This window comes from Lissotriton vulgaris, chromosome 1_1 (genome assembly GCF_964263255.1).
Source record: "Lissotriton vulgaris chromosome 1_1, aLisVul1.2, whole genome shotgun sequence".
Lineage (NCBI taxonomy): Eukaryota > Metazoa > Chordata > Amphibia > Caudata > Salamandridae > Lissotriton > Lissotriton vulgaris.
The window spans coordinates 722,401,455-722,410,635 of NC_141685.1; the positions used below are offsets into that span (position 1 = coordinate 722,401,455).

A 9,181-nucleotide genomic window follows, 5' to 3' on the forward strand; every position below is an offset into this window, starting at 1 on the left:
AAGAACGACACGCCGCTGCCGCATACATTTAACTCAAGCCACGAGGAAGTATTCAGACTATTTTTAAACAACGCCCTTTTGTCTTAGGTAAGCGCAAACTGTAGAATAACCGCACTTGACTAACATACCATACGGGTTTCAGTTTATAATACCCATTTGTTTTATTTTTTGTATGTTAGGGTCCTTTTTAATATCAGGATACCACTGTGATGTTTTTCACGTAGCAGGAACCCAGAGAAAAACAGTGTCCCAAACTCTTGGGGTAAGACGGTTTCTATCTATTGTGCGAATTCTACCAATTGTGTGAATTTTTCTAAAACAGCTAGCAGTAAAAGAGTCATTAATAGAAGGATGTTCTTCTGCCTATAGGTAATTGTCGTCTAACGGACCCAAATAAATCCGTGATTTGAATACTATAATTGAAATTTACATCAGATATAGAACTATCCTACGTAAGGTGAGAATCAATATGCCAACGATTTAGTGGTACAATAAACGCAAATGTTGAAACTAAACAGAGTATGGGTCAATTACCTGAATTCCTATAAAAATATATATATATCTCGTTTTTTAGAAAATTTAAAACAGAACATCCAGATAGCCGTGTTACATAAGAGCGGTACTGCTGTTGTACATGAGTACAGCTAGGTAAGAGTATGAAATGTTTGTAAATAAGATATAGATTTTTTCGCAATTAAAATATTGAATGATTTAAAAGCTCATACGTTGTTCTTAGGAGAAATTTAAAATTAAAAACGCGCTTTCAATTGGACTATAGAGGTACTATCATCCTTCTAAAAAATGGTCCTTAGCGAATGAATCTATAAAGTATTAGAGGGATAATTTCAATACTATTTCCTTTCTCTCCCTATTTTTCTATCTTTCTCATCTCAATTAATCTTGTGCAGGTTTTATGTTGGAACATGATAAACTAATGTTGTAATTGAAGTCATGATGATCTATGGTTAATGATGAAAGTATGTAATAAGAAAAATAAGAAATAAGGCCTGTACCGAATAATACAACTGTAAATACGATCATGAAAGTAACTTGTGTCTATGGCGATATATATTTTTAAAAAAAGGCTTTCTATGTAACTGACAAAAAGAAGATGAAGGAAATCCATGTTGTTTTCTGGTAACATAAATGTCAGGGATTGGCAGCAGCGCAGGCTCACACACGCCACTAACCTTTGCTCAAGGTGTCCGGCAGAAACGACTTCTGATGCTAAGCTCTCCTCCCCCCGCCAGCCACGGAACCCACAGTGGAAGCGAAACACACTGTGCGCCCCCGTACCTAGCCGGGAAAGGGGAAGTGGATAAAATAATAAATGGGTAGCGATGATTCCTTGGGATCCCTCAGGAGTCTGGTAACCAAGATGCGTAGGACAGCAGGAGAGGACCCACCTAATTAGGGAAGAGTAAGAAACACAATCAACTCTACTCTTCATGTGCCCCAAACAGTATCAGAATCCCCAGGTAGGCGCTACACTCACCAGAATCACACAAAACCCAGACCGTAAAGAAAAGGCACCACAGCAAGCCTGCAAAGTCTATGACGATTTCGTTCAGAGTTCAGGACTGTGGTATACAGGATTTAACAAAGGATAGATAAGGTAACGGTTGTTAGACGTCACAAACCGCTCTTAGTGTTCAGCCTCAAGTTAAGCACAGTGAACCAAACTCGGGACATCAAAGGACACAACGTCTCAGTTTCTTGTGGTAGCGATTGTCTGTTGCATCAAAAATAAAGCAAAACTGTTCCGGGACTACGTCTCCCAGAAACCCTCTCTGTAGAGAACGTACAAGGAAAAAATAGCGCAGCGTGTCTTCAGGAGGAATACTTCACAATACGAGGTAATGTACACGCGCTACGTTTCAAGAGCGCCCTAACTAACTATCTAGGGATGATCAAGAGCAGTCAAACAATAAACGAAAGCGAGCCCGCTTTCGTCTCTCAAGTACTTATCCGGAGAGCGCTGACAGATCCAACGCAGGTTTACATCACGGCTTCTCAAACTCAGGAAATCTTCTTGCTTCTCGCTGGAATCCGGCGGGGAACACATCCGCCACTCCGACTTCTCTCTAGGATCGAAATTGACAAGCACCGTCCGTGAGGATGGGAGGTGCTAATATGCCTTTGGGTCTCATGACTCTTCCTGCTTGCCCCTGGGAATGCTGGTCAATGTAGTTCACCCTCCTACACACATCTCCACACGCATACCATCTTCGGGATTTGGATAGTACAACCTTCCCTCGACCCCCGGGCACCACAATCGCTACAGAACCCCCTCTCGAGGACTGCCGACTCGGCGGTCGACCAGGCTTACCCGGATGTAGGGCATGGAAACGGTCAACAAGCTCTGGACAGTGCAGATTCCCCAGAGGTTCCCAGGATCGGTCCTCAGGGCCGTAACCTTTCCACTCCACCAAATACTGGATTCTGCCCCTCACCATACGGGAATCTAGAATGGACTGCACCTCAAATTCCTCCTGACCATCCACATCAATCGGGAGTGGAGCAACCGGAACTCTCATACCGGGAGGGCAAGGAACCAGAAGGGAGACATGGAACACCGGATGTATCTTCCAACCCACCGGGAGCTGGAGTTTCACAGCAACAGGGTTGATCACTTCAACTATACTGTAGGGGCCCACAAATTTGGGTGTCAATTTATTGTTCCCTTTAATGTGGAGATTTTTGGTGGAGAGCCACACCCTGTCCCCTACCCCATATGTCGGCTCAACCCTCCTCTTCCTGTCAGCGAAGCGTTTCTGCGCGGACTGGGCATCGGCCAGGTTGTTTCGTGCATCCAACAACACCGCTCTTAGGTGGGCGTGGTGTTCGTGGATGCTAGGAACAGGGGAACGGACAGGCCACTCAAAGGGAAGGATGTTAGGATGGTACCCATGGAGACAAAAAAAAGGCGAACTACCCAGTGTTGAGTGCACGGCATTGTTGTATGCGAATTCAGCCATCCAAAGCAGCACAGTCCAGTCCATATCATTCCGCAGAGAGAAACAACGAAGATATTGCTCCAGGGTCTGGTTCAGGCGCTCTGTCTTCCCATCCGTCTGAGGGTGGTAGCTGGAGGATAGACGGGCATCAATGTTCAAGGTGGTACACAACGCCTTCCAGAATCGAGAAGTGAACTGAGAACCCCGGTCGGTGATCAACACACAAGGAAGTCCGTGGGCCCTGACTATATGTTGAAGAAACACTTTTGCCAATTCCGTAGACGTGGGGACCTCCTCCAGATGTATGAAATGGCCCATCTTCGTCAAGTGATCGACGACTACTAATATCACAGTCATTCCATCACAAGGAGGCATCTCAACGATAAAATCCATAGAGAGAGTGTGCCAAGGTTGGGGAGGTATGGGCAAGGGTCTCAGTAGTCCCACTGGTCAAGCATGCACAGCCTTTCCTTGCGTACAGATGGCACAATTCCTCACATAAGACCGGACTTCCTCTCGTAGCTGGGGCCACCAGATGGAACGCTCCACAATAGCAATAGTCTTGTACATCCCCATGTGTCCCCCCAGAACCGAATCATGAGACCAGGCCAGTACCCGTTGTCTTAGGGCATCGGTGGGGATAAACAGTGCAGTATCCTGGTAGGCGAGATCATCTTTTTCCGTGCGATGCTCCGGATCCTTTTGTATCCAGTCAAGCACGTTCATGTCTGCAAGGGCTATTTTCACATCTTCAAGAAAGTTGTTTGACGACAAGAGAGCTACAGAACCCACGCTGGCAGTTGATTCCTGAAGGATCAAAGGTGATTCGACGTCTTCGGTCTTCCTCTGTTCGCCGTCCTCCAAACGTGACAGAGCATCCGCCTTCCCATTTTGGGGTCCGGGTTTGTATTTGATCACGAAGTTATAGTCAGAGAAAAACAGAGACCACCGTAACTGTCGGGGAGTGAGGGCCTTAGCTGTTTTCAAAAATAACAAATTCCGGTGATCAGTATAGATCTCAACTGTATGTACTGCGCCTTGTAGATAATGCCGCCATTCCTCACATGCCCTTTTTATAGCTAAAAGTTCTTTGTCTGTTATGGCATAGTTGACCTCACAGGGCGTGAGCTTTTTTGAGAAGAAGGCAACGGGGTGTACCTGGCCCGTACTAGGGTGTCTTTGGGAAAGCACTCCCCCCACAGCATTTTGAGATGCGTCGGTTTCCAGTATAAATGGTAGTTGCGAGTCAGGATGACGAAGAATAGGCGCCTGAGTAAACTGCTTCTTCAGGTATTGAAAAGACGCATCCGCATCTTTACTCCACACAAAAGGTGTATTCTTACGTAACAAACAGGAAATCGGATGTATGATCTTGGAGAAGTCCTTGATAAATCTACGATAGTAGTTGGCGAAACCGAGAAAGCTTTGTACAGCTTTCACGGTTTTGGGTGTAGTCCAATTGATGATCGCCTCTACTTTCCTCGAGTCCATCTGAAAGCCCTTCTCGTTGATGATATACCCAAGGAAGGACACTTCCTGGACGTGGAACAAACATTTCTCCAACTTGGCATAGAGAGAGTTACGTTGTAATCGGTCTAGTACAGACTTCACATGTGTGACATGTTCTGAAAGAGTGGAGGAATACACCAGGATGTCGTCGATGTAGACTATGCAATAGGTTTCTAGACAACCCCGCAGAACTTCGTCCATGAAAAACTGAAATGCGGCGGGGGCATTGCACAGCCCGAAGGGCATTACCCTGTATTCAAACAGGCCCAGCTTCGTTCGAAACGCTGTCTTCCACTCATCCCCTTTTTTGACACGCACCAGATGATAGGCTCCACGCAGATCGAGTTTGGTAAAGTATCTGGCTCCTTTGAGTTGGTCCATGAGCACTGGTATCAAGGGGAGAGGGTACCGGTTTTTGATGGTCACACGGTTAATGGCTCGGTAGTCGATACAGGGCCTCAATTCGGCGCAATCCTTCTTAGGAATAAAAAACATAGGCGATGAGGCAGGAGATGACGAATGCCTGATGAATCCCGATGCTAAATTTTCTTCAATGTATGTCTTCAGATATTCTGTCTCCTTCTCCGTCATGGCATAGACCCTACTACATGGAATATCTGCTCCTGGTATGAGGTTGATTCTGCAGTCGTATACCCTGTGTGGCGGTAAATGGGTAGCCTGTTGTTTGTCAAACACAGGGGAGAACGACCGATACTCCAAGGAAAGTATTGTGGCACAACAGTATTGTTCAAGAGGACATGCAGCCGCCAAACAAAGAGAAGACGAGAGCTCAGTAGTACAGGGAACCGAAGAGACATGGGTGCAATGTTCCTGACAGTAGTCGGATGACAAGGTGATAGTGCGTGCTGCCCAACAGACCTTTGGATCGTGTAGCGTTAACCAGGGCATTCCCAAGATGAGCCGAAACTGGGGGGCATCAATAAGATCAAACTGGATATATTCCTGATGATTGTCTCCTACTTGCATCAGCATGGGACAGGTGTGATAGGCCACTGGACCCGACGATAAAACAGTTCCGTCCACGGCTTTCACCAACTCTGGTTTATCTTTTTTCTCACAGGCGATTCCATTCTTCAGAGCGAATTCCTGGTCAATATAGTTTCCGGTGGCTCCGGAATCTACTAAGGCATCCAAATTCAATGATTTCTGTGGGGTGACCCAGAGGATGATTTGAAGGTTCATATGCGCCACTGCAGGATGCAATGTGTTTGCAAGACATGGGGAGATCATTTGCGGCAAACAACCCAAGACAGAGACCTCTTCCTGGTTTGGGTTCTTCAGTTTTCCGACGGTTGATCGGACTGTACTAAAGCTTGCATCCTTGGGACAGGGTTTCGGGCTGGAACGGTATTCCTGGCTCTACAGTCCTTAATGAAGTGACCCCCTTTTCCGCAATAGACACATTGCTTCAGGCGACGTCTTTTTTCTTTTTCTTCCTGTGTCAGCGGTCCACGGATACCACCGATTTGCATGGGTTCAGGACCTTCGGAAGGTTTGGAACGTTCTTCTATCGGACTCCGAAAGCGAGGGTAGAAAGGGCGATTGTCTCCTCGTGATCTGTCCCCTCTTCTCTCTAGGAGCCTGTGATCCAACTGGACAGTCAAATCTATGAATTCTTCACAGGTGTCGGGTAACTGCACCACTTGTGCAAGGACGTCTTTTAATTCACCACGAAGGCCCTGATAAAATAATGAGATGCGTTTTGCAGGGGGCCAATCGGTTTCCACCACCAACCTGTTGAATGAGGTGATATAAGTCAACAAGTCCTGAGAACCTTCACGTATGGTAAGTAGTTCCCTATCCAGGGTCAACATATGGGATTTGCGGTCAAAAAGTTTGCGCAACTCAACACAAAAAGCAGAAAAATCGTGCAGCACTGGGTCGTTCTTCTCCAGCAAGGGGATGTTCCAACTAGCAGCATTACCCCCCATGTAAGACATCATAAAAGCTGTCTTTGCCGAATCATCTTGAAATACCCCTGGCTTACATAAAAAATGTAACCTACATTGGTTCAGGAATGTTTCAAACTTACGGGGGTCTCCGTAAAAGCGTTCAGGGGCAGCTAAAGGAACACCTACAGTCTGCACCACATGAACGGTATGTGCGGCCTCAGCCGAGGAAGCACTGGAGGTAGCTAGTTGGGGGGGAACAGAAAACCCACCCCCTTCCACTTCCATAGGTTTTTTTGCACCAGGGGGAGGTAATGTAGCGGGTTTGATATAAGGACTCCCTCCTGTTCCTTTCTGTACTAGTCCTGCGACTTCCCTTCTTAAGGTACGCACTTCTTTATACAGGGTTTGATTTTCAGCTCTGGAAGTGGCTACTTCCTGTTGCAAGGCGGCCATGCCTTCCACCAGAGAGTTCAAGACTGCCTCAACATTCATCGTTCGGGCCGGTGTGTCAACTTGGGCTTGTCAATCTGTCAGGGATTGGCAGCAGCGCAGGCTCACACACACCACTAACCTTTGCTCAAGGTGTCCGGCAGAAACGACTTCTGATGCTAAGCTCTCCTCCCCCCGCCAGCCACGGAACCCACAGTGGAAGCGAAACACACTGTGCGCCCCCGTACCTAGCCGGGAAAGGGGAAGTGGATAAAATAATAAATGGGTAGCGATGATTCCTTGGGATCCCTCAGGAGTCTGGTAACCAAGATGCGTAGGACAGCAGGAGAGGACCCACCTAATTAGGGAAGAGTAAGAAACACAATCAACTCTACTCTTCATGTGCCCCAAACAGTATCAGAATCCCCAGGTAGGCGCTACACTCACCAGAATCACACAAAACCCAGACCGTAAAGAAAAGGCACCACAGCAAGCCTGCAAAGTCTATGACGATTTCGTTCAGAGTTCAGGACTGTGGTATACAGGATTTAACAAAGGATAGATAAGGTAACGGTTGTTAGACGTCACAAACCGCTCTTAGTGTTCAGCCTCAAGTTAAGCACAGTGAACCAAACTCGGGACATCAAAGGACACAACGTCTCAGTCTCTTGTGGTAGCGATTGTCTGTTGCATCAAAAATAAAGCAAAACTGTTCCGGGACTACGTCTCCCAGAAACCCTCTCTGTAGAGAACGTACAAGGAAAAAATAGCGCAGCGTGTCTTCAGGAGGAATACTTCACAATACGAGGTAATGTACACGCGCTACGTTTCAAGAGCGCCCTAACTAACTATCTAGGGATGATCAAGAGCAGTCAAACAATAAACGAAAGCGAGCCCGCTTTCGTCTCTCAAGTACTTATCCGGAGAGTGCTGACAGATCCAACGCAGGTTTACATCACGGCTTCTCAAACTCAGGAAATCTTCTTGCTTCTCGCTGGAATCCGGCGGGGAACACATCCGCCACTCCGACTTCTCTCTAGGATCGAAATTGACAAGCACCGTCCGTGAGGATGGGAGGTGCTAATATGCCTTTGGGTCTCATGACTCTTCCTGCTTGCCCCTGGGAATGCTGGTCAATGTAGTTCACCCTCCTACACACATCTCCACACGCATACCATCTTCGGGATTTGGATAGTACAACCTTCCCTCGACCCCCGGGCACCACAATCGCTACAATAAAGAAGTTTATTGCATCTTATTTTATCATCTGCAAACGCAAAAGAAGGACTAGTATGTACTTATCTGTATCTAGGCTTATGACTACAATATACATAGGTGTTTTTGACATAATGTTTTCAACATATAAAGCGGTATATCATGATTTTGAAAATTAAATGGCAATAGAATGTTGTGGCAAACATCAAACTAGTTCTGTTACATTGTTCCACGATGAAGAAATTAAATAAGTAAAATATTTTATGATCTTTTTTACAGAAACTCGATGGTAAAAGTCCTGATGAAGGCATAGTCTTTATGTCGAAACGCGTCGACAGGATACCATCTAATCTCTTTTGTGAATACACATGTATCAATATAATGTCATTTTATCAATTTTGATCAATGTACTGAGTTTTAGTATTCTTTTTTAATCAAATTAAAAATGTATATTTTCTAAACTGAACTAGTTTGTTTGCTGAGTCTATTGTGCCATTACTTTAGGTGTATGCCTGGGAGTGTTACCCTGCATATATTGTTTACCCTGTCCCAGGATATTGATCCATATCAGGGGGTCCTTGTTGTTTACACAGGGGCTGGGGAGCCCCCAGGAGGTTGTCTGAGTCAGCCCGTGGTTGAAAGGCTGCATCTGCTGCCAGGGAAGTGGGAGGAGATAGCACCTGGGAGTGAATAGGGCTGTGCCTGCCTGCCCACAATGCTGGCTCCACCTCCCGCTGGGCGACTGTCACCTCTGTCCCTCACACTGAAAGAAAGAAGGAAGCCAGGAAGCCCAGGGGCTCCAGCAACACCCAGAACTGGTTTAGACCGGGCTCAGGGCCCACTTGCACAAAGATTTCAAAGACTTTTTGGGGTATAAGAGAAGGACCCCTGACAACAGAAAATCAGATTTCTACAATCAAGAGGAACCTCTGCTGGAAGAAGGACTGCTGGAGAACTGAAGGAAGATTGCCTTGCTGTGTGCTCTAAGGGTTGACCTGTTCTGCTGACCAACTGAAGCTGAGGAGAAGAGGGACTTTGCTGTGTGCTGTGACCCTGCCTGCTTGACCTACAAAGACTTTGCTGTGTGCTGTGTCTTCTAACTGAATCTTCAAGGGCCTGAGAAGAGCTGGCTTCCTGTTTGGTAACTCAGGGACAGAA

At 46.4% G+C, this 9,181-nt stretch overlaps 1 long non-coding RNA gene across 1 annotated transcript; it reads left to right on the plus strand.

The window, feature by feature from the left end:
* The first annotated feature begins 223 nt into the window (after window positions 1-223).
* On the plus strand, window positions 224-8,379 carry LOC147747712 (uncharacterized). Its single transcript, XR_015299685.1, has 4 exons — window positions 224-262; window positions 370-457; window positions 575-648; window positions 8,303-8,379. It is a non-coding gene; the product is annotated as an uncharacterized LOC147747712 (long non-coding RNA).
* The last annotated feature ends 802 nt before the right edge of the window (window positions 8,380-9,181 follow it).